The sequence below is a fragment of the Corvus hawaiiensis genome, chromosome 26, assembly GCF_020740725.1.
Source record: "Corvus hawaiiensis isolate bCorHaw1 chromosome 26, bCorHaw1.pri.cur, whole genome shotgun sequence".
Lineage (NCBI taxonomy): Eukaryota > Metazoa > Chordata > Aves > Passeriformes > Corvidae > Corvus > Corvus hawaiiensis.
In genome coordinates this window covers 35,685,760-35,712,485 of record NC_063238.1, presented here as the reverse complement: position 1 = coordinate 35,712,485, position 26,726 = coordinate 35,685,760, and the positions used below count along the sequence as shown (strand labels likewise).

General features: G+C 39.7%; 1 long non-coding RNA gene across 4 annotated transcripts in view; it reads right to left on the bottom strand.

Annotated features, from left to right (window-relative positions):
* Nucleotides 1–5,414: 5,414 nt before the first annotated feature.
* Nucleotides 5,415–26,726, bottom strand: part of LOC125317388 — a 220,398-nt gene continuing 199,086 nt past the window's right edge. Inside the window, exons 1-6 of one of the 4 annotated variants that reach the window (XR_007200044.1) lie at nt 26,353–26,472; nt 25,137–25,236; nt 22,188–22,413; nt 19,965–20,262; nt 8,070–8,199; nt 5,415–6,172 (exon numbers count right to left, since the gene is read on the bottom strand). This is a non-coding gene — a long non-coding RNA (uncharacterized LOC125317388). Of the gene's footprint in view, nt 6,173–8,069; nt 8,200–19,964; nt 20,263–22,187; nt 22,414–24,662; nt 24,718–25,136; nt 25,237–26,352; nt 26,473–26,726 lie in introns of those variants that run through there. The other 3 variants (XR_007200045.1, XR_007200047.1, XR_007200046.1) reach the window with 3 other exon arrangements.

Genomic DNA, 26,726 nt, shown 5'->3' with positions numbered 1-26,726 from the left:
ACTGGTAAGAACCTTTCTGAACTTTGGGGATCATTAAACAGGACACATTTTTGGGATATTCAGATTGTGGTCAAACCTGTACCATGGTAACTGAAAGTGGCTGGGATGACTAATGTGGCTAAACGCAGATGACAAGAGCCTGTGCTTAAATCCCACTAAATTCTATGTGATTTAGGCATTTAATTACTTGCAGTGCCAGGCTGGGGGGATTGTGTTCCTGTCAACACTGAATCCTATATTGAGCTGATTCTGTTCATCAGTCCCTAAGGACCACAGTGGTCAGGAAACCACAAAACTTTGGGCACACTGAGAAACACAGCCCCAAAAGTCAACTGCCATTAAGCACTGAAGGAGATGTGTGTAGCTACCAGGCAGCAAAATGCACTTCTGGAAGAATACTGTTGGTTCATAGAATGTTTCTGGTTACCCCCTTTAAAAAAAAAACAACAGAAAAAACCAGAAAAAGCCAAACCAATTTGGAATTTCCAAGAATACTAGAATAATGAAAGCACAGACAGTTTTGGAGCGACAGAGAGGATACACCACATCACACAAACCTCCACCACCACTGGCATTCTTGCTGTTGGCCTTGGATGGCAGCCCAAGGGCTGAACAGGCAAATGAATCTTCACTCCTCCTTGTGACCCCTCACCAGGCTTGAAGGCCACGTGGAGAGGAAGCTCTTATTGATGTTGCTGTTCAGGCTGCTTTTAAATATCTCAATGACCATGGTTATTGAACTAGTTTCTGGATTCTCAAACTCACATAACTGAAGATGGTCATTTTTCTGCACAGGCTACTCTGTAGGGCAATTCTGTGAGCCTAAGTTAGGTTCCTGTTCTTCTTCTTGTGGAGCTTTCCTCTCCATGAAAGCCTCTGCAGACTTGCAGCTTAGACACCTCACTCACCAAAAGTAAGAACTTGAACCAGAAGTAGATCTTCAAGGATTTGGATGGAAAGACAACTATTTCCTGTTTAGGTCACTAAAATAATTAAATTCTTCCTTACTGGAAGTTGGCAATTTTGATTCAGGATATGCTGCTAGATTTTCTGTTCAAAAAATCATGGAGTCTGTGCAGAAAGAGTACATACAGGCTTTACAAGGCAAGATTCTGTTTGGTATTTTCTGAGAGGAAAAATAAAGAGAAAACTAAACCACAAAAAAACCCAGTGAACCACTGTGTTAACTGTGGTATGTCATGAGCAGTGGGTTGTGAATGGAGAGCTTCACCAATACAGTGCTAAGACCAGCATTAAAGTGTTCGCAGCAAAGATTCTGGAGTTGTCATTCTCCATATGCTGCCTCAATATCTGCAATGAGAGCTAATCAAAGTAGATGCATTGGGCTTGTCACTGGCCTAAAACACACTCTTTGATACAAGACAGCCTCCAAGGCAAAGGGAGATATATTCTCTAGTCAGAAGGGCTAAGAAGAGGCTGTTCTTCAGAATTGCTCTTTCAGTATTGTTCCCTATGAATTTTATGTCTGTTGTTATTTCAATGTGGCTTGCACTGCACACAGCTTGTATTCAGGTGTGGATCTGAAGCTGGGACTGATTTGAGGTTATATTGGTATAATGAGTTCTGGACCTAGGTTTTCTTTGCTGAAGAAGCAGATGAGGCAGCAGGGCCTACATCATTGCATCTTGGAGCAGCTCTGTACTCACCAGAGAATTTGTCTCTAAGTGAAGAAAAGGCATCACTTTTTCAGCTCTCAAATATACAAAGCACTCCCACTGCTGATCAGCTTTTCTAGGTTGCATCATAGGCTTTGTTACCATGTAAAACTTTCATTCCAACTTGCTAGATCAGCAGGAATGCCTTCCTTGGGAGTGGACTAGGAACTCACAGCTTTGTAGAAAGCAATATTTGGAATCCTCCTGGGATGCTTCTAAAAGAGATACCTGTAGATGCAACTTGCCAGTATAACCTCTTAGAATATTGCTGAGCTCAAAAGCAGATATCCATATACAAAAAAAAAAACCACTAAAAAACCCCTGTTGAGTAAGAAAAAAATGATATAGCTGTAGTATATAAATGACTCACACCACTGAGTTCAACTTTGATTTTTGGTGATAGTCTTAGCAGTCTGCAGTCTGATTTGTCTGCCTTCTGAATATAGTACATGCTAACTTTCAGTAACTTTCTTTATTCTCTGCAGGACTGTTGAGAAAGATTCTCTTGAGATTTGAGAGCCTGGACTTTTGTATTACTCTTCTGCCAAATCAATAAATGATGATTAGAGCAAGTGAATTAGGATGAGAGGTTTTGCAGGTAGCTAAGTCAGACATTCAGTCTGTCACCCAGTCTCTCTCCAGACTCACTGGGGTGAGAAATGCAGTTCCATAGATTCATATCATGTGTTAAGATGGGATGAATCACAGCTTTGGAGATGTCCATCAGTTTTTCTTGGGGTCCCCCTCAGTTCTATACTTAGATTTTGCACAGCCACGGGAGCATGGAGGTCTGTGGGAGTTACTCCTCAACTTGCTGGGGGTTTCTGCCTCTGTTACTGGATCATTTCCATTACCTATTTAGTTTCTTCAGGCTACCTGAAGTATGACAGATTTTCTGTCTTCTTCATCTGTAAATATTTCCCAGAGGACCACAAACACATAAATATTGCAAAAGTTATGACGTGCTCAGGCACCTAATGGCTGTGGTTATACAGCCATTACCATGTGTCCATGGCAAAATAAAAGCCAAATCAAAACAAAACAAAAACCCCACCCAAACTAGGAAAAAAAAAGACAACTTAGACTGGCTAATCAAACTTAGTTTGGCCAAGCTAAAGTGACATGGAAAGATGGAGCAAGTCTAAGGCAACGAGTTGAAGGTTCTTTCCACTGATATTGAAACAGCATTTAGTACTTTGAAGTAAATCCCTAACTTTATCGATATTCTACTGACCTTTGGTGAGACAGACAGAATATCTTTATGCAGTTTCATCAATATTTTAGGTGGAAAGCATGAAAATTATACAAACATTTTAGACAACAAAAAATGCAAATACAGATACATGTAAAAGGAAAGATGAATGAACTGTCTTTACAAAGAAGAAAAAGGAAAAATCCTGGCTTGTGTAGGCATGAGACCATTGTGAAAGGAAAAATCTCGATCCTGTAAATTTTAGACAACCTTGATTTTAGTGGACTTTCTTTAATATTGATGAGAGGCTTAATTATAGTTATCCAGCTCTCACAAGCATTGACAAATTTAACCCAAAGTTTGAGTATTTTCTTTGTTCTAAATGAGCTACAAGTTCTGCTCTCTTTTACAGATATAGGGTGCCATGGATTTTGCTTAGGCAGCACAGGTGTAGCTGGAAGATGAATTTGGCCCAGAATGTTTTCCCACATTAACAATTCATTTGACATTTAAAATGAGCTACACAAAGGCAACAGATTAATCAAGCCAGATATTGTAGATATGCCTGGAGCACAAAGGAAAACAACCCCACTGAGCTCAGAGATGCATTGCCTGAACTATAAAGCTGGTTTTCATTAAGTGTGTGTGATTCAGACAAATTAGGAACTAAGTACAAGGGAAAAAGAAAACCAAACTATAATCATTCCTGCACACTAAATTAAGATTTAAAAAAATAGAACTATTTGACACATTGCTGATCATGCAAACTTCTGTATCCAAATGCTTAGACTATTTTGTGTCCACCAGAATCTGACAAAGATTTTTAGTTGTTGGATTTTTCCCCCCACTCTTCTACTGAATTGTCAGACTCTTTCTTGGCTCACAGATTTCAGGCACTAATTAGAATCCCTCGTAAATAAACGTACTATGCAGTCACTAAATCACCATGATTTCCCACATGCCTGCATTTTAAAATGTACACAATATTTTCAGATGTGGCTGAAAATGACATCCCCCAAAGATGCTGTTATTTTATATAACACTAAGAAAAAAAAATGTAGTAATGTGTGTTCCTAATTTGAGAACTTTGTAGTAACATCTCTATATATTAATATACTTTTGAATTTATTTTTCAAAATACCATTGGATTTTACCACTATAGCAGTTAAGATGAAAGATGTTCTACTGAGTATGGGACTAACTTAATTCAGGTCCCCATTCTCTTACAAAAGCTTTTTGACCTTGGTTAAGACATTTAGAAATCAATAGGACTGAAGCCTAAATTTCATTGAAAATCTGTGGCTTTTTATTCATCTGTGTTCTTGTTTCCATTTTTTACAATCAGGGTTCCAAATATCTTGAAAAGGATAACAGTGAGCTATAAGAAACAATTAGCTTTTTTTTAGTTTGCAAAATAAATTAAGAAAAATTAGAATTTTTGCTTTTTGATTTTTTTAAATGCTTCTCTTTCAGTGAAAACAATTAATCCCAATCACAAATTATTACAGTCAGAGAGATTACACACAAAGATACTATGAATGGTCAGTAATGTGGGTCACTCCATTTTTTCAGATGTGAGCTATATGAAGAAGAAAGTTATTAGGTAAGATATTGTTCCTTGTGTTTAAACTATTTACAAAATTAAATCTTTGATTTCTTTCTTTCTTTTCTTTCCCCTCTTTTTTTTTCTTTTTTTTTAAGGTGCCAACTATTGCCTTTCTGCAGGAGATTTATTTCTGCGTAGTTCACAAATATTTTTTGGCCACTCAAGCTGTTTGAATCTAAAAAACCGTTCCTGCTGTGAGTGGCATACTTCTTTGGAAGAGGTCACTTTTTCTTTCCTTTTCAGAGTTGCAAGACTCTAGGTGCAAGTCCACACGTTTAAACAGAAATGCTTTCAGGCCTTGTAGCAAAAATAAGTTATTTAGATCTTAACTGCAACACCACAGAGCTGCCATATGCCTTACCCTTTCTGATTTCACAGAATCCATTGGCTGCAGATCTCATGGATGTGGGATCAGTAGGTGTATTCCACTTCCACTGAAGGCACATTTCCATAAATGCACATGCAGCTGCAATTGTTATGTCCAAGGAGATTGCTACTGGGAAATAATGGAGGGTGAAGCCCCATGCTGTACTCTCTTTCTGAAGACTTTTAGAATACTTCAGATGAACTTCACAAAAGCATAGCAGATTACTTTTAATAGAGTAATAAATTACTCTTTCAGCCAGAATGCAGGGCTGAAATAAGCTGTTGGATCTCTGAATACAGAATCCAAACATCACAGGCAACAAAGCCAGCAAGTTACTTGGAAGGATCTGCAGAACACTGGCTCCATGAACCTGTTCAAAGCACCAGTCACAAAATGCTTCTAACAAAAATATAGTACAAAACATTTCCCAGCTCTCTAAGACAAATCAAATACCACATAACCACTATAAATCTAACACTGTCCTGGGTCTTTGAAGTATAAACTTTTTTAGCTTATGGCAACCATTTATACAAAATATCACAGGGCATATGAAACCAAAAATCACCTCAGTCATTTGGAAAAGGTGTAAATCATGGTGAAATATTTGTTTATTTAATCACTACAGTAGGCAGCGACTGACAACAGATCTTGATGATACATCATAGAAGTAAAGGTGCTAATTTTAAAATTACAATTTTTGTACAATGCTAATAAATATCACTGAAATTTGCAGTTATTCTTATTGTGGTTTTATTCAAGAGATAAGACATAATGACATAATAACAGTCATTCACTTAAAACTCCTTCAAGCTCTAATAAAAAAGCATACTGCAGGATATCACGTTAGAAAGGGCTTCAACTACTTTTTGCTGTCTCACAGTCTTCTGGTGCAGTCTTGTTCTGGAGCAGTTTGCCACAGCAAGCAGAGGAGTCACAGTCATCTGAGAAGAGGACACACTGAGGGCAGATGGAGGTCAACTGTGATATTTTAGGAAGAGGTTGAGCCACAGTGTTCAGATACCGATTCAGTCTTCCCCAAATTACAGTGGTTTCCAGATCCAAAGGTTGGCTTCAGGCTCAATTCTCCTGATTTTGCATTTTTAAAAACACAGAGTTTAGTGTTCACAGCTTGTGTTGATCTTGTGGGAATACTCAGAGGAGAGCACATAGAGAGAGTTTGCAGTGCAACTGTTCTGTTTCTTCTCCTCCCATATCCACTTAGGAAACTTCCCTTAATATTAAAAGACTTAACATCCATTTCTGAGTGTGAAACTGAAGTTGAGGGTGTGAGGATAGTGATTATAAACAATCATCTCTGCTTTTTCTTTCACCTTTAAGAGAAAATAATGGTATTTTTCATCTGTGCTTCTTTAGGGGGGTGCCTTTCAGGACCTCATGGTTTTGGTAAAGAATTGCTACTGCTGTATAAGCTGAGAAGGTCTAGTCTCAGTCAGAACCCATTAGAACCCCAAACACATCTTCAAAATATGTGTGTTGCAGGGCATCATGAATGCAAATACTTTTTTCCTTTAATGCACTTGGGAAACATTCACAAGCCACTTTAAGAAAGGTTATTGGTGATTAGAAAGTGTATATCTTCCCCACCATTTTTTTTTAATATGTAGATCTCTAGACTATCAAGTTGATGTTCATTATCTCTGACTGCCCCTTTCACCTTTCCATGTGGCTTATCCCAGTCCTCTCTTTGATGAGTTTACTGAAATGAACTGTCTTGACTAACTATGGTGTGAACCATGTGCATTTGAAAAGGGAGAGTAAAACAGGGCTTAAAAAGGACTTTTCAGTGATCTGACAGTGATGCTTGATCTGAAGTTCTCAAATTTGGCTGCTATTCTGAAAATCTGGAGCGCCCTGCAAACATTGTTGCTTAAGCAGAGCCTTTACCACAAAGGGCTGTCTCAGGGTGTCAGATCCCTATCTGGGGTGTGTTCAGAAGGAGCCCAGAGTCTTTTTTTTCTCCTTCATCAGGGGGAAGTAAACTTAGATGTTTATAACAAGACACAAGTCACTGGCCCCATACTAAGCACTGTTTGCAGTACATCCTCTTGTCACTGGCCCAATTTTTAAGAATATTTACAAATTATTACACTGTGGCTTGAACTTAACATGCTACCCTAGGTGAGGGATCAACTCTGTCAAACCAACTGCCTCAACTGTGAGCCAGCTGAACACATCTCTTTCCAACGAGACAGGAATTTCTCACGAAAGATGAGAAAGAAGGGCTAGGCTTCTCATGAGAGAGTAACCATTTCAGAGTAACTGTCTTTCTGATTCAGGGCAGGGATTTCAACTACAGTTTAGGATTACTTGCAACCTTATTAGCCCATTTTAACTACCCCTCTTCTGAGATGTTGCCATTTGTACAAATCCTTGGAGTTTCCCATCCAAAAGTCTATTTTAATCTTCCCTGTATCACAGAAACAGCAAAACACACAAGTAAATAGTGAGGCTGTGGCTCTCAGCAGAAGCAAGCCTCTGAGAAGTAGTAATTCTTACAAAGATACTAATGTGACCATACTTTCTTAAGGTTTCCAGGTGAGTTTTCTTCCCTGGCTATCACACATTATAAAACAAAGACATTGCTCCTTTTTTTGGGAATATTTCATTATAGTTCTGAGACACTGAGACAGAGATGAAGGAAAAAAGTGCATACCTTCTCTGACCATTAGGATATGTATAAGGGCATATATATAAGAAGTCCAATCCTTAAATTTCAGATGTTTCCCCTGAAAATATTTAATAATGCAAAGTATCCACAAAGGTAGTTGAGACAGTTTGCGTGCAAAAACCCTTGACTGTCCATTCTAATGCTTGACTGGCTTCTTTTCCCTAAAAAGGGCTAATGGCTGCTTTTTTTTTTTTTTTAATGGGAAGATCCCTTGTTTTTTTTGACCAGTACTAATTGGAATTGCTCTCCTGGAATACTCATCATTCTGACTCCTCACATCATTTCCAAAGGATACAAACTAAAGTGAACAAACTCAGTTGATATTATTTCTGAAACACAGTTTGAAACACTAGAGTTTAGATATATTGGCAAGAAAATGTCAAGCATTACTTTGTGGGGTACTTTTACTTATAAACCACAGTATACAATAAAATATTAAGAATATCTCTAAATATTTTAAAGAACACTCATACTCTGAAAAATGAGTATAAAACAGCTTTATAGGTACTGTGCTTATATTATCTCATAAATTTGCTTACTTTGTCTCAAAGTGCAATACTTTACATAGATCCACTTTAGAAGCTGCAAACTTCTCCAGCTTCTCTAGAGGCTGCTTGCACATCTAAAAACAGAGCTGCAAGACATGGTTTTCTTCCACAGCTGAGAGCTCTGCAGGAGAAAAGAGAAGGTGATATAAACTCCTGGGTCTCACCTCTGTAAGCCTGAAGGTCTGAGGACAGCACATACTTAAGTGCAGCAGGGAGGCACTCAAGGGACTCAGTGTAACTAGCAGGGCATGTTGCCCAAACTGATCAGCCCGAAGGCTGTCCTGCTTTCTGGACTTGAAATCCTGTCCCAGAAGAGCACTGGACCATGGCCTGGGGAGGTACAAGTTTGTGAGGAGCTTGGGTGATTTCTGCACCTCACTCCTGGTGAATATGGACCCACTGCTACATGTGCAATGCACATTAGTGCTGTCCTGGAGCAGCCACAGTCCCTGCACACGAGCGGATCACATGTGTGCATAGAAATGGACATGCAGCATTTTTACATACAGTCAATTATTTTCCCAATGTATGACCTATTCATTGTCATTTAAGCTTGTAGCATCTCTTAGACAAGAATGTTCCTGAATTAAGCATGTGGTCATGTGAGCTGAATTTACAATTTTCTGTAAATTTCATTTACATAATTAAGAGTCCAATTTATAAATTTATTTGTATTTGTACCTGCATATGGAGAAACACTTGTGCTGTTGCACACGTACTTCTGCCTTTAATTATCTTTGTCTTGTCCATTTGCATACTAATGTTTTCCAGCTATGGCAATTATTTTTAGCCTCCTATTAAAAAATTGAAGCACTAGGTAGAGAGACAATGAGCTGAACATCCTTCAGTCTTCTTCAACATGAGAACATGTCTGACAAAGCAGAAGGTCTGATCCATCTCAAACTTAGAATGTGCAGAAGCTCTGTATAAGGCATGAGTCTCCACAAAGCTATGCACCCATTCATTCATTGAAGGACCAGACCCAAAATAGATTTAAAATCCTATTTGTACATACCATATATGAAAGCTTTGTTTGTACTTCTTTCCATTTTTAAACGCAATTAAAAATAAAAGACGCTCTTCAGAGAAATGCATACCAGCCTGCAAAATTCCCCTTTCCCAGGGCAGAGGCCAAGAAAGAGACAATGTTTCTTTTCCCCGAAATAGGTTCTGGTTGCACTAAACCAAATCCAGCAAGACAAATGATTGTCTGTGGTCACAGACAGATCAGGACTCTCTTTTGGTAATTTGGCTCAAGATACAGGCAGACAAATTTACTAAATGGAATTTTAGTGCACACATTTAAAAAGTAAAAGCTCTGCAAAGTACATGGCTGAAAGTGGCATTAATTAGAGAGGATGAAAGAGTCAAATAACATACACATACAAAAAATGTACCTGCAATCTATTTTGTGGGAAGTTGCAACTTTGCACTCACATACAGATATTTCAAATGCTAAATTAACGGCCATTAGCCCAAGAGGAAACAAACACACTTTAAAGGTGGAGCATAAAGAGATCAACAAATGACGATGGAAAAACAAGCTGAGGTGTGGGGATACAGGTCATGTTTTTTGAAATAGTACACAGAGAAGTTTCAGAGTTGGGATTGGTTGCTGAAAGTAGAAGGTGAGTGTGAGACATACATTTTTGAGGGAGTTTTTGCTTACCATGGAGACAAATATGGCTGTGGGCTTAATGGCTTGACAACCAAAGGAAAGCGGTAATGTTGAACAATGGAGTCCCTCTTCTGTGCGGGAGAAGAAAACCTGTTGACCAACTGATAGCTGGAGTCATGCATTACAAGGAGCTAAATGCTCATAGCTTACAGATTCCTTCCCACAGGGAGCTAGGATATCTCCCACTCTCTCCATCTGTGCACTGTGGCAAGCATGAAAACAGTTCTCTGAAGCTCCTGTCCCTATGCTGAGCCTTCTCAGACTCCTTCTGTCACCACTTGAAATAAGAGTATGCTTTTCCCTTGTTAAAGAAGATTAATCTGCCATGATGTCAGTGGCTGAGTGGACTTCATGTATTTGGTCTCAGTCATGGTGTTTTCACCCTAATTGGAGACAATGTTGCTGATTTAGACCATCTGCTGAAAGATGACATCCTTTTGAGGCACTCACAGACCATAAACAATAATGTCTCAATATGCATAGAGATGTTTTACATGTCTTCCCAGCATTTCCGTAGAGAATCTCAAAGCTCTCTGCATACCAGTGTGTTCAGCTTCCCAGAGACTTCAACCAGTGGACAAAACTCCTGCTTTACACATGGCAAGATGAAACCCTGAAGAAGTCAAGAAACCTGAACTCAAGATCACCCAGCAAATCTTTATCAGGATGGGGAATAGAAACCAGGTCACCTTACATGTGGTTCTGCATTTTATTCACTCCCCTGGTGCTCTGACCTCACCATGCTCCATGAACCTCATCATAACTATATGGGAAATGCAGCTGTTAGTTCAAACATTACCTGTTTGAACTAAAAATACAGCAGCAGATGGAAATACAATAGGTTAATAGCTATTCCAAGAAGCAATCATTTAAGTTACCAAGAAATCACTTCTGTTAACCTTTTCCCTTTGTGACATTTGACCAGTATATATGCAGGTTACAAAGGTCACCCATTATCACCATTTTATGAGACTTGGATTGCCTCTGATCTTTCTTCACATTTTGCATTCAATAGCCTTTACCTGATCCAGCAACTGGTAATATTAAACAGCCACAATAAGTTTTTTTCCTTTATGAGCCAGGGTCCACGGTCTTAGAGAAAGTATAATGTAGCTTTCTTTGCAGTTAGATACTTGTTCTTTGTTGCAGTGGGGATCCTGCAACACGCATATATCAAACCAGGAGTCCCGTGGAAAGGAAATATATATACGGACAGACAGATTCTTGATAGCTGTTTCAGAGAGATGTTTATTTCTCCAGCCGCATGGCCGGAGCTCTGCCCAGGAACTGTTCCAGTCACGGGACCAAGGGTCCTTCTGCCCGCGCAGGGAACACAAACCAACCAATGGGAACGAGGCTGAGCAGGGACAGGGTAGCCCCGTGTCTGTGCCCTCAGGGCCCCTCTCCCAGGGCTCCATGGCAGGGGAGGGACCCCAACACCTCACCCGTTTTATTTTAATAAAAGGAGAATGAAAACAACTGGATAAACATAACAAGAACAGTTTCAAAACAAAACAAGCCACCCTCCTGAGTCTTTAAATGTCCAAACAGATTCTCTGGAACATCTTAGGGCTGACAGAAGGGAGACAGAACTCTGAGCATGCTTTGTGGGGAAACTGAGGCAGGAGAGGGTTTAACTTCTTCCCTCCCCCTTTTCATCCCCCACTCGGCATTGGAAAGGGATTTTTGGGGAAACAATTGGCAAAAGCATGGTTTTGTGAGGGAAACCATGGATGAAAAAACGGATTGGGAATACACTGGGGGTAATAGGACATAGGGTAAAAGGGAAAGGTGGGATTAGGAAAGGGAAACTGTAGGGGGGGCTTACAATGGAGATACTGTCTAACATGACTACGATTTTTTGCATATATACTGCCTTTTACAGGAACACCATCAGGCCCAGTGACCTGCGATGCTTGTAACCCTTTTCTCCCTAGTACAATATTAAATTCCACCACTTCTCCATCTCCCAAGCTTGGGATGCATTTTTCAGGGTTATTCCTTTTAATAGCAGTTCTATGCACGAATATGTCTTGCTGGTTGTCATACCTTGTTATAAAACCATAATTTTGCTTAACATTATACCATTTTACTATCCCTAAGGTCTTAGTTGCTATGATCTTTTCCTTTTTTCGAGTGGCTGCTGTTTTCTGTCTCGCTGCGTCTTTGCTCTCTCCTTCGGTCGCTCCCGTGTTGGAATTCTCGGGGCTGCTGGTGCCTGCGCGCTCTTCCCGGGGTCGCGTTCGGGGCTGCGCGGGCCGGGCCGGGCCACGCCGCTCAGTTCTCCGTGCGTCGCCTCCTCTGGTCGCAGCTTCGCTGCCGCTGCCGGGCGCTGCACCCACGTCTCGGCCGGGCCCCCGGGCGATGACCCCCCCGCGCCCCGCTCCAGCCCGTGTCTCGGCTGGGCGCGGCTCCGTTCCACCGCCACCGCCTCCAGCCGCTGCCCGCGCGCCGCCCCTCTCGGCCGGGCGTTCACGGGGCTCGCTCCACCACGCGCTGCACGGGGCCATTCGGGCACCGCCGGGTCCCGCCGCGCCTCGCTCCGCCACCGACACTGCGGCTCGCGTGGCTCCGCCCGCGCGCGGGAACTGCCTCGCTGCTGCTCTCAGAGCGCTCGGTGCACGTGGCCTGGGCCGCACGGTCCCTGCGCCACGCTTCCCTTCACCAGGACACAGCTGACATTGCTCAACAGTCTCGGTAACTAAATAATATTCACGAAAATATTCTTCCATCGGCATATATTTTGACTCCAGTATTAACTGTGTCCAAACGGTTTTCCAAAAGCCCTTGGTAATAATTAAATCCCAAGAAACATAGAAAAAGTTCTTAAACAACCATGCCAGGAAGTGTTTCAGTTCTTTTTGAGCTTGAATCAAGCTAAAATTCACAAATCGTTGTTCAAGAATCATTTTAAGTTTAAGATAAATGTCCATATGCGGCTCTGAGAGCCAAGAGTCTTCCCACGGTTCCTCCATAGTTTAGATATGGAATAGCAAAGCAAAACCAAGAAGAGGAATCCAAAGTTTCCAGGGTTTACTCACACAAATCAGTCGCTTAGGGATCGGGGATCGTTCTGCTCACAAATCTCCACCATTTGTTGCAGTGGGGATCCTGCAACACGCATATATCAAACCAGGAGTCCCGTGGAAAGGAAATATATATACGGACAGACAGATTCTTGATAGCTGTTTCAGAGAGATGTTTATTTCTCCAGCCGCATGGCCGGAGCTCTGCCCAGGAACTGTTCCAGTCACGGGACCAAGGGTCCTTCTCCCCGCGCAGGGAACACAAACCAACCAATGGGAACGAGGCTGAGCAGGGACAGGGTAGCCCCGTGTCTGTGCCCTCAGGGCCCCTCTCCCAGGGCTCCATGGCAGGGGAGGGACCCCAACAGTTCTTAGAATCTTATACCAATTTTATGGCAAAATCTTCTTGCCCTACATCTTTGATTCAGCCTCAATTTCATATGTGTTTTTAGAGTTTGATATTACATTACTAAATATATTTTGGGCGTTCTTTAGTTTTTTTCAGTTATGCATGTTTTGCTGATATATCCCTTTACTGTCAAACTAACCTGCCTGTTGTGCTCCTTGTGTCAGTCCCAGACTTTTACAGCTTCTCCTTCATCAAAAGCTTAGCATAGATCTGTGTGCTATCTAATAGAGTTGTAAAATATTGGGGTGTGTCTGGCTTATCAAGTCCTTTTGAGATTCAGGCAATCAGCACTGCTAACGTCCCAGCCTGATCTGTATGCCTTCAAGGACAAGAGTAACTCCTGAAATAATTTTCCAGTGTGATATAACAAAGAACCCTTAGGGGAGAAAGGGTGTGTTTTGATCTAAATTCACATCATACAGGAAGTTTTACAGAGAAAAAGGAATGTGGTGATGATTTAATTATCCTCTTCAAAGCAAAAAGCATGTTATTAGCAGGAGGTTGTGACTCAGAGGTTTTTACTTGGTTTGAGTTCTTATTAGCAGTTTTGAAACAAGGGAGATTGATTGATTCTTGTTTAGTCATTAAACTCGTTAATTTACAAAGATTCATTGCACTGGTGTTAATTTGAGAGTTGCAGGAAGTTGCAGAAAGAAATTGAATATGGTGCAGATAATGTTATTTCTTAAAGGATGATCATCCATTCCCTATAAGGCGTCCTTTGAACCACATTTTGGAGGCTTTTCTCTTCTTTTAACATGTCTAACTAATGAAGGGGGACAGACACGGGTGCTCACCTCCTGACCCAAAGCATTTTGTAAAATTGTCTCCAGAAGCTGTTACTCCAAGAAATAACATTTTGACATCTAGATGTTTTATTGCTGTTGTTTCTGCCATGGGAAAACAAACACTAGACTAGACTGTTCCAGCTTTAACAGTGCAACCTAAGGATATTGTGGGATTATCTTTCTCTGAGTTAGGTCATACCCAATACAATTTCTTTGTGAGATGTCCTATCAGCAATAAAAGATGTGAATACAGGGTCTGTCATGCAGGAAGATATTGAGCTCCTTCACAAGGCTAAAGCAAACTAAGATGTGGACTACAGGAGATTAAAATAAAAATATTATTTCAGCTTCTACCCTAAATCAAAACCAAAGAGAATCAGCAAGTGTGTATGGTAAAACACATCAGATTAAACCATCTTCCCCACTGACAACTGCCTGTAATTTATTACAGCCTTACTTCACAATGTTTAGTACAAACTATTAGGATTTAAGCAACAGGCAGTGATTATGAATATCCCAGTTGAGATCTGTTTGCCAGAGAACAAGTGCTCAGTGCTTTATATAAAAATGTAACACCTTTAAAATATCTTCATCTGGTTACAAACTAGCAAATGTCCCCTCTCCCCTACTAAGGTTTGTTTCAGGAAATATTGGCTGTGGTGTGACAGTTAAGATGCCCATGATGAAAAGAGTCTGATCCCTGTTACACTCTTAATGGATTAGTATCTTGTTGGTTGAGGCAACACTTCTCCTCTCCTGTCCTTGATGCCAAAAGGTTAGGTAAGAGCACAGGAGGTCAACTCTGTTACTTTTTATGGAGGCAGAAAATGGCATAAAATGAAAATAATTTCCTGTGAAAGCTGAGGACATTCCTTCATTAGATTTGTTTCCTGTGCTAGGTCATATGGCTTTTTTTTCCCTTCTTTCTTTCTTTTTTTTTTTTTTTTAAACATGCATTTGCTGGTTTCCTGTGCCCCAAGGGCTTTAGTGATCTGCTTTTATGAGACCAGGCCCACCGATGCTGTTTTTTATGATAAAAATGAATTAACTAAGTGAATCAAAACCATCAGAGGCGTGCTTGATAAGGGACAACAGGTGATATGTGTTTGATAGAGGCTAAGTTACTTAGGTTATGAAAAACGGAGTTATTACAAACCCACATTCTAAATTGCCACCTCACCTCAGTACCTCACAACAACAGGTGACACATCCTCTCCCAAACAGCACCAGCTGGACTTCAAACAATTCTTGTTAGTCAACTCCCTCTTTTTTCACTATTGAACATAAAATGTCTAGCAATAATAAGATCCAGAGATCTTTTATATTTTTTTCACCCTCATAAAAGCTGATGTTGCCTGGCAGGAAGGAACAGCTGGTCACCTCTTTCCCTGGCTCTGGTGGAAGGCAGAGCGAAATGGTGTCCTTCGTTCCCACTGCCAACAGACCTAAATCCCAGGCAAATTATCAGGAGAGTCCCAGAGATTCACACTAAACACAGCATGTGCTAGACCAGCACAAAGGAAGGAGATGAGGCAATATGACAGATCATGCTGGCTGGCTGATTTCTCTGCAATATCACAGCTGAAGATCACTCTTTCCTATTTTTTTGTGCCCTTAAGAAAAAACACAGCAAAGATGAGCAAGTAAAAATGTGTAAATGGGCACTACCTCCAAGAGATAAAATCTTGTGGTTATAATAAATGGTTGGTTCCTCACCCTCAGAAAGGCAAATTGAATATTAAGCTGTATTAGGAAAGGAATAGGGAGCAAACCATTCCTACTGTAAAATACACCTGCATTCTAGTGATAGGGCTCAACTTAGGATGCTTTCCTTCACTCTCTCCCCTCCACCTTCAGGAAGGATGTAGTAGAACTAGGAAAGTTTTTAAGAAGGACAAGGGTAATCAGAGGCATGAAATATTTTCCATATGAGGAGCAAATAAATAGACCGGGACTTTTCAACCTGGAAGAAGAAGGTGAGTGAAAGGAGATATGCAAAAGCATGAATGACATGGCAAAGGTGAATAGGAAATTATTGTTTGCTGTCTCTTCCAGTACAAGAACTAGTACATCAACAAACCAGGCAGCAGGTTTGTAAACCAAAAGGTGATTTTTCTTCAACCAGACACAAAGAACTTCTTGTCCCCTGGAAATTGTAGATGCTGGAAGCTTTCATGGTTTCCAAAAGTGATTGGAAAAAATCATGAGAAGAAAAAGGAACAGATAATTTTTTATTAAACACAGAGTCATGACTATCCATCTCAGCCACAGAGTTGGTCTAACCTGATTCAGCTGTTCGTGTGCTCTCATGCTGTGTTCTCCGAGAGGGGATTATGAGATTTCTTGTAGCTCACCTCTAAGTATGGACTATTTTGATTCTGACTGGATTTTAAGCTCAAAAACTTTTGCCCAGTTCAAGCAATAATTTTGTCTGAATATGTGTTTATTAAAGACTGGAAAAGAAAAGACATCCCCAGGAATTCATGTGGAATGAAATACTCTGTCAATGCAAGTGGCTGTAGGTAATCTTGAAACCCTGAGTAATTACACCAAGAGTCTGTGTATAAGACTTCATTGATTTTAGTGCATGAATACATACAGAACTTCTTCCTAAGAATTTTAAATTGATTGTGTCAGGCATATCATACAAACCCAAGGACTCTGGGAAATGTTTGCCTTACCCATATTTTTCTTGCTCAGTAGGCTAAAAATACACTGTCTGAAGTAGTGCCTCTGAGGCATTTCATTCCTTTTAACTTCACACACCTTACCCACCATCTGAACTCTTGAACAAAAGCTGCTGTAGAACTCAGATCATTATTTTGTGTCCTACTGTACATTAAGTAAGTTCACTTCTTACTCAAGGAATACAAGACCTGCAATCTTGTCACTATTTTTGTTTAGTAGCTCTTTTTCTTCCCTCTGTGTGCTTTAGTGGTATACAGAAAATATTTTAAAGCAGTGCTTAATGAACTGCTTTCCTTCCATAATTTTGATGGACAGGCCATAAGGACACAGAGTGGTCGGAAGCAGAAGAGTCTGTATGTTGTCTTTAGCTGGCAAATACTAAGAGCCCCCACAAGGAATTTCAATATGACATATTACTTTGTTACCCAAGGAAGAGGCCTCAAAGGACAATGCATTTTGTTGCTAACAGATCACTTCTTATTCCTACCAGTCCAATTCAAGATATTTCTGTACAGTGGTCAGCTGTTTGTGTCATTTTTGACAGCAAACTGTAATACCTTAATTTTCTAGAATTGTAGTCCCAAAGGGAGGTGACATTGAAATACAAATTATGTTACAAGCTGAACAGGGAAACTGCAATAACATTGACAGTTAAAGCAAAGTGAAGATATATTAAATAACAACTCAAGTACTGCTATAATGGTGTTAACCACTACCTTCCAGAAAGTAGTCAGAGTGGGTCAAAAGAAGTGAGTAAATAAACTCATGGCTAAACTGAATATGATTGAAATTACTGGATATTAGTAAACAGCAAATATATCACAAGAAAAGAATAATTTGGATGTGAAGCTGATATAAGGCTATGATGCAGAAGATCAGTTGTTTAAAATGGTCTATTTATGATGAAAAAGAATGGAATTCCAGTGGAAAGAGCAGGATGGAACTGGGCAGGGATATGAAACCAAGTACTTCATGGCACGCTGCTTTCAAGTAATGAAAGGAAACCTATGAAAGACAGAGACACAAATCTCCATTTAGAGATTTAATCATAGGTAGGGAAGAGTTACTAGGGTATAATAAAGAAGACAAATATGGTGGAGCAGTTATTATCCTTCCCAGTCCCAGCAGTGGACCTACAGGTGCCTTCTTAACTGGAATTTTCATCTAACCATAAACAACTTCAAGGTGACCTATTCTGCAGGTTTTTGCTAGAGAAAACATTAGGGTTTTGCTTCCAAAATGTGGTGAATGAAATTTGTTGCTATATTACATATTATTGACGAAAATAATCAACATCTCAAGCAATCTGCACTTCTCTAAAGATAGAATTTCATGAATGTAACCATGCACATACATCTGTGGATAATTTACATCATCAGGTAGTTCACCACAAAAATTCATTAAAGAAATAATAATAGTATGAAGTAGTGTTAGCACATTTAAAATAATTACTTGATGAATAAATAGTTCCATAATTTAACATAATTTTAGAAAATGACAGAGCAATCCAAAATTTCAACCATACATATCAAAATAGAGTCAATTCTCTTGTTTCAAAGCATATGCTGGATTTTGTCATTGAGAAGACCTCAGCCTTTGCCAGCTGCATCATACTCACAGTTGGCATTTGGAGACAGAGAAAAGTTTCATCAGTTTAATTTCCTGAAGTGTTGGCATGATCTTCAATTTTGAATTCAGCCTGCATGAATTCAGCAGCATTGGGGAAGTTTTTTATTTTTTTGTTTTTATTTTGTTTAACAGACAGGCATTTAATCTCTGGCAACACAAGTTTTCTGCAATTCTCCTAATTTTTTTTGCTGCAAGTTTTTTTTGTTGGTTCTTCTCATTTTTCATCAAAAATGATTCAAAGCTATAAATTACTGTTTGTGACACGGCTGTAGTAATTTTATCTGGCCTCTAGAAATGGTGAGTCTAATTCCAATTCAGAGAGATTTTCTGTAATCTTTTTCATTAGCCAAGGTGAGAAAATTTTGCAAATAAAAGCCTCCAATACTAGTTTTCAATGTCATTTTACACCTTTTTTTTTTTTTTTTTTTGTGGTAACTGTGGAAAAATCCTTTTGGCAAAGTTTCAAGAGGCATAACTTCATGCTTTTAAAGAGGTTTTTTTTTATTAGAACAACTTGAAACAAACAGTTTTCTGATGAATGGTGGTAGAAATAATCATGCCCCTTGCATCTGCTTCATCAGCTGCTTTTCTTACAGGGTTGTCAAACACAGGGGAATTCATCAATGGGGTACAAACTGCTTTCTGCAAGATCTGAGTTCATTGTTAGGTCAGTGAAATATGAAGAAAAGCTCATCATTTTTCTAAGGAGACATCAGGCATCTCCTTGCCCGAGGTTTTACAGGTATTCTTGGATGACTTCAATTTCATCAGCATATGCACTAATTTGGGCCACCTTTAAAGTTGCTGATTTGTATTTTTTTAGGAGCTCATCTGAACAGCTGCTGTTACAATTCAAGTATTGTTCAGCTGAATTGTAGCTACACACCTTTTCATCTGAAAGGTGAAAATGTCTCCAAAGTACTCTTCTGGCAGAAACATTTCCCTGGGATGATGTGTGCAAAGGAGTTTTTTCTCTCCACTCCCTGCGGTGAGAACACCACTTGCCTGTGCTAAATTCGTGTTTCCTTATTGTAAGGCACAGGCTACAGCTTCTACCTTGAATTCAACCATAGAAATTTAGCATGCTTTTCTAATGTCATTGAAACCACTGCATCCTGCTCTCAAATAGCTGGATGGTATTCATTAACAACTTGTGTGTCTCTCTATAGTTGCCACTTTCCCTGGGTGAGGTAATGTTGTATAGGCAGTAGGAGGGGGACAGAGAAGTGTATTTCAGCAATAAGAGGCAGGAATACAGTGCAAGGAGGGGCTCAGGCCAGAGAAAAGTGATCCTGCTCTTGTGTAAATCCCTCCTTCCTGGGGCAGCTGCTGTGTCAGAGTCCTTCATTTTTTCTTGGAGGTTCTGTGCTACAGGGAAAGCGAAAGATATAATGGTGGATCTCAGGGGCAGAGAAGAAAATTACATGGAGTAAGAGGCAGCTGATGGCTGTGCTTAGCTTACATTTGTACTATTCTTTCATTCCATGGAAACATCATGACTGGCTTTTTTTATAATTCTTTTATTTTTATATTGCATGTTGTAATCTTGAAAGTACGTTACGTGTGAAAGAGGTTCTCCCTTTGTTTGTTTTAGCAGCAATGCTGTTATCAATGCATGTGAACCCTTGATTCCTTCACTATGAGAGAGACTAATTGCTCTGCACTCACCTTCTTCATCAGTCAGTTCTTTGTAGATCATGTAAAAGGTTTCTGTGCTGTTATCATGCCCAGACAAGCTTTTTCTCACTGGACTTGTGGTAGGTGAACTTTCCTCAATTGATGGTTGATGTGGGGAAACTGCCACATGCTCACACATATCCATGCAAAAGGAATAGATTAAGCATGTCAAATCAATTATTCCTCACTTACAACTCCTTGGTACTTCTCAGAAGGTTGAGGGATTCTAGTAGCCATGGTGGGATTTAGACTTCTCCTCTTAAGCAATTTGCCCACTTCTCATATGAGGCTTAGAAGAAGAAGGAAACATTTTGTTGGAGGGTAAACAATAATTCCACTGTCTACAATAAATGACTCCAGTCAGCAGTGCCAAGGTTCATTCCTGATCCAGTAATGAGAAGTGCTCAAAACTCTGGCAGTGGAAATTCCAAAATGTTATTTTTACCTCAGGCTTTTAAGGAAATGAGGCTTGTTTGATCATACTCTGTGTGCGCGCATGTGTCTATCTATCCATCTGACCTTTCCTAATAATGTTTGAGGTCTTTGTCTAATTTCAAGAAAATATGATGAAGAAGTAGAAATCACAAGCAGTGTTAAGTACCAAAAAGCGTCAGAAAAGTAAGTGGTTCCATAAAAAGGGGATGTTTGGTGTCTCCATCGAGAGAAGGGCAAATATATTTTACAAGCTATCAGAAAGGGCTGCTGAAAGACAGGCTATATTAGCTCTTTTCCACCTTGAATGACTGCTTTTATTTCAGTTTTGTTTTTCCACTTAACTTTTGCCCATAGGCTTTTTTTGTAACCATTACATGTAAGAGTGGTCTGCATACTGCAGACACTCAGCCAGAGCATCCCATGGGAAAAGCGCTCAGTCTGAGCAGCTCAGTTCTATAGACCTTCAGTTTGTGGCAAAAGGGAGCTTCTGGCCTGTGTTGCTTACAATGCTGAGAGTTCTTTTCTGATTCAGCATCCTAATACATTGTTGAAGAAGTTAAGCCTGGAAAATGCCAGTGGAAAGCCATATGGCAGGGTTGTCAAAAGAAAATATTTAAATGTCAAAAGTTGAGCCATGAGAAAATATGAGATTTGTTGAAATATCTCAAGGCTATGTTGCATTTTGCTTTCTTATACCTGTGATTTGTCATAACACACTAAAAATAAAATACCTACCACACAAATTCAATAACCAGAATATATCTATCTATCTATATCTATATCTATATCTATCTATATTTATGTCTATACAGGAATACCAGCTGAATGATTAGGCAGGTGGTATTTTCCCATTATAATTTTTGTTAAAATTTCTGAAATTTAATCTAAAACCTCTGAAGGTTCCTGTTGTAGCAGTTTTACTCCAGAAGATATGGAAAGCAATCCATTGCTGGTGTCAGAAGAATTCCACTTCACCGAGTTTGTTCCTTAAAACCATTTAGCTTACTTCTGATAACTTTTGAATCAGTGCTACACTGATATTGATATCAAGCCCAAATAAACCACATTAACATATTTGGTCCACTTAGAATTATTACTTTTAAACAGCAACTAAATTAGCAAAGAATCCTGAAACACAAATATGAACAAAAGTATCTTATTAACTAGAACTAAGTAAATCATTACAATACATTGATAAGAAAAGGTTAGGGTGCTAATTGTAAAAATACAGAAGAGGTAGAAACAATAATATAGGAACTGTTGTAAAAGGGTAGGTCTGAAGTATTTAGAGTGGTTAAAAGACCACACTACAGAGTAAACATCTATTTTTTAAATGGGAAGAGTGGAGAAGAAAACAGTTGGGAAATTAATCTTTGAAAACTTTTTCTGTCTATAATGAAAGAATAATTTGTAAATCTTACTGGTTTTTACTATATTTCTTTTAAAATCAATACCAAAGCATACTTAAAAAGTAGATTTTCTTATTTTAAAAGGACCAATTAAAGGTCTGCTTATGAGATAATATTTTCAGTTTATCAGAATAAAGCTTTTTCATTGACCTGAAGTGAACACATATTTTTGCATGTTATTCTGTAAAATAATTTTTCAAGATTCTGTTTTGGTTCTATTTTCCCCTTGGTTGGAAAATCCATTTGCTGACCAGCTATACAAAATAGTCACGAAAGCAACATTTTTCTGTCAAGCAAATTCTTCCTTGTATTTTGAGCAATGATATACTAATCTTTCGTGTCTTATGGAGATGATGCATAAAATATTTACCATGCACTTAGTGTACATCATTTCTTTCAACTCAGGATGAGTAGTCCTAAACTTTGATTGCTTCTGTTTAGAACCCACTGTGGATTAGTGAGCAATTTGCAAAGTGGGAGTCATCAGGTACAGGAGTAACCTAAGAAGTAGGAGAAGAGTGTCCTGTTCCAATTCAATCTGCTGGGAAGGCTGGACAAGTCCTTTTGTTAATCTCTGCACAGTCCCTGCCCCAGATCTGGAAAACAAAAGTAATGCGACCTTGTTAGCAATGTAGTTTGAGACTGATGGATAAAACTGTTACCTAAGAGATAGATAATAATAACTGTTTATTGCTGACCCTGTTTAGAAAATGAGGGAAATACACAAGAGTGCCTGTGGTCACAAAACAGGATAGGGGCTGGGACTGGAGTGTAAGATTTATATTTGTAATACCCTATGTCTCATTTTCTCATGTTTTGAAAGAATAGTTTAGGCAATATTAAATATTCTAGTATATGTAAATGGTTTCTCAGATTATAAAAATAATTATTTTATTTTCCTATCAGGTCTCATATCTTTCATGTATGATCTTCAAATTCAGACTGTCATTTTTTTGTATCTTGATCTATGCCATGAGATTTAATAATAATACATCCATCAAGGAAAACAATAATACAATCTAGAGCATTCGTGTTCTGCAGTGGTCTGGAAGTTAAACCTGGCAAATGAATCTAAATGCCTCAAGATGGTGACCATCAGGGGCCCTGCCATTCAGCTGTAAGTGGGATCTCTGTGCTATGATAAGTGAAGCAGAGGTGTGTGAAGAACAGCAGTTGTAAGTGATCTTCTCCTCCTTTCACGGACTTTCCCTCAGATAACACCACTGGTCAGGAGGCATTGACATCCCCACGTGTAACTGCCTTTTCGCCCTCTATAGTTAATGGACCAAAGCAGGGACTCTTCCAGAAGGGGATTTTAAGCAGATATTAGATTAGGTGCCCTGAATTGTCTTCCAGGGATGTTGTTTTGTCTTTGCTGACCAGAGATGAAGTCAGAGAAGACTAGTTGGAGGAATAAGCCATCTCTGATGCCAAAATTCAGCAAAATTCCTTTCTTTTCCCACTTTTCTTGTATCTGTAACTCACAGTTAATTCACAGTGCTGACACTGTACTTCCCATGCAAGCCCATCCTAAGAACAGCCTAAGCAACTTTTATGGAAGGTAACACAGAAGAAACTGCAATTTTAGCATTCCCTGCATGGACACTTACTGGGAATGGCTATGCCAGTGAATACCTAGAGCAGCATGACCTCTTTGCAGAAAAGAAACATGCATCTTCATTTGTACTGCAACCAGAATCTTTAAAAACATTTATAATTCTTTTTTTCCATCATAATAACCTGAAATAGTCAGTCAGTTCACCTAGTTGGTTTCTCATCTAGAGGACACATTATTCTGTCAAAGCAAGTTTGAAAGGACTTGTGTTTGATTTCAGTTCAGATTGAACCTTGTGGAAGGATCCAAGACAACCATATGGAATAGATGGCACTCATCTTCACTTAGCACTCTTGAAGTGTTATCCTTCTAAGGCATGATCAAATCATCCGGTAAAGGGGAACAGAAGACAGATGGGTTTTCTTTCCACTGAAATCAGGGATGACTCTAAACAGTGGGAACATCTCATCAGTGACGCTTGCTTTGACCCTAGCCTGCAGCTTTGATATGAATATCTCAGCTATTCCTTCCTGCAGGGAGTAAGAGATAAAATTTGCAAGCTGGGAGGAGGGTGATGTGTGTCTGACTTTGGAAAAATAACTGAAAACAACTTTTCCTTTTGTTGCATTGAAGATACACTAAAAGACAGAATGTGCCTATATGCCTCATGAACATACCTTAAATCTCTTCTCCCTCCCATAGTTTTCCCAAATTGAGCAATGGCTTCAAGAATTATCTTCTCAGCTTTCCAGAATTTGCGGTGTGTTTCATTTTGTTTAAAAAACTAGGGCAAACCCAGGGAAATGACTTCAGCTGTGTGGTGAGAATTGCTAGCTGCTAACTGAACCACAGAGTACTGCTGGGAAATTTCATGCTTGCATCTGATAACCATTTTATGGGAATGTGTGCTGACCCACAGCTGTGGCTCTCCACAAAATACTGGGAGCATGAGTCCTCTTCTACCAAACATACTTTAGGGTCTATTCTTAGCCTCTTTTTTTTTTTTTTTTTTTTTTTTGTAGCAGACTCGTTCTTTTCTAAACACTGAGATTAAGTGGAAGAAAAAAATCCTCGACAATGTTTCTTGTGTTTAATTGTGTCTTTAAATGGTTTGTAAATGGAGGTAGCTCTGTTAACCACAGGTCTGGTGTGAGTTGGTTAAGGACTGAACTAATTGTATTTATTGATTTATATTTCCACATCTGTAACTTCTGGTGAATGGCTATTAATTTCAGTTATGGCATTTATCAACTCAGATTGTACAAAAATTTAAGGAAAGAAAAAACTAACCTGCCTTTACTACAAATATCTCAGTGATATTAAGACAGATGTTCCTCAGTCTTCCTTCTTTCCAGGACACACTTCTGTGGATATATATATATATATGTAAAATAAAGAACATGAAGCTAAGATTTTATGCTTGACTTCTCTGGGGCAAAAATTGTATATTGAGTTTTCCCAGTCCGTTCTCCTCTGTGATTATTGGAAAAGTTTCAGTGTTCCAGCTGAAAATGATCTGATACTTCAGTACTTTCAAATAGATGAGACATAAGTTTTTTAAATCAGGCCTAAATGCAACAGTGTGTCAGGTGGGATTCCGTAAAGCCCCATCAAGGTAAAACTTCTGGGAGAAATCCTCAGCATGAACAGACCTTCCCATAATTTAGCAGGTATGAAAGACCAAAGCAGTCTTTTGAACTCTTCTGTCACCTGTTTCAAAGAATGATGAAGGTCCCAAAAATCCACTGAACATAGGTAATCTACCTGAGGACAGAGACTTCTTGTTCCCAGCTGTGAAAACAGTTGTATCTCTTGTTTTCAGATTAGTTTGGGTGAGATTCATTGATTTAGTCATGGGACGTTCCTGTGAGCAAAGATAATCAGCACTAAAGAACAGAGCAAACTGGGTGTACAAGTGCAATCTCACCACATATGCAGCATCCTGTGCACAAGGACACACACATATTTATACAAATTACTATATATTAAGCTGGCAAAGTAAAACAATATGCAGAAGGTCATTAAATTCTACTTAAAGGATTTGTTCTTCCTTCCCCTTTTTATTGCCTCTAGCAGGTACTTGGCTGCCTTTATAAACAATTAATCTCTGGTCTGATAGCATTGAGCACAGCAAACTGGAGCAAACTATTCAAATAGAGTGAAGACAGCTATAAAGTTTCCCTCCTGAGCTCCCTATCTGACCTAGAAAGGCTCCATTCTTTTTTCTGCTTGAAAATGCACTGGGGTCTCATCAGACATTTTCAGTCCACACATGTCATGGGATTGGAAACTGCCCTGCAATGTCCCTCCTTTTCTCTATTGCCCTATTTGTCATATCTTAAAAACCTTGAGGCTACTGTCGTGTATTCACCCCTCAAACAAAGCTAATATTGTGGACATAGGGTGGGGATGAGTACTGGTAAAATGCACATGCTGCTTTTAAGGAATGTTGATTTGGAAAGAAGAAGAAAGCCCCCAGTGTGTGTCATAAGGCACCTCCTGAGATTTGGACCTTTCTTCTGTTGCTGCCTGTTCCGAGCTTCCCCTCCCCCCTCCCAAAGACATGTGCTCCGAGTTCCTTTGTTCCAAGCGCGGGCAAAGCCAAATGTAACTCAGACTCTTCAGCAGTGTCTGATTGGCCGCTCACCCCGGGTCCGCCCCCAGTCCTCCCCTTTCCCCTTCTCCTAATAAAAGATGGTCGAGGGGAGGCTACGCCCTCTCTCTCAGCTCAGCTACTTTCCTGTGAACATCTCTGGTTGTCTGTCTCATTTGAAAGCTTCTAACTGCAGGGAATTGAGCGAGCAGGGAGCTATATTTCTCCCTCTTTGCTTCTGCTGATGGTATTTGCTCTGCAGCTGATTCAGGTACCGATTTTAGAGCTACTAAAGTGCTACATCGCCCTTGCTACCTCTCAAGGCTGCTCGAGGCTTTCTAAGGCATTGAAATACAAGCGCTAGCCGGTATAAAGCTGAAAAGATACCTTCCACATTCTTCCTTGCCTCACTCCTCTGGAAAGGTCCCACCAAGAGCCTCACATGGGAAACTGAGGCACAGTGAATCTGCCACAAACCAACACTTCCATTCCTTCAGGAATCTGTTTTATACTGAAAAAACAATTGCAGTGAAGACTAAAGGTGCTCATGTACCATGGTGACAGGAACACTCAAGAGAGGAAAACCATCAGGCAACAGTTCAGATTTCTTGCAAACACTTTTGGATTCTACACAAACTGTGAGCATGGACCTGCTCTTCCCTCCATTTGCTGTGCTAGTGTCCACACTGCTCACGTGCAAGCTGGAGAGATGAGGTGCTGTGTCTAGCTGCACCATTTACTGCCTGCTAACAGAGTCACTG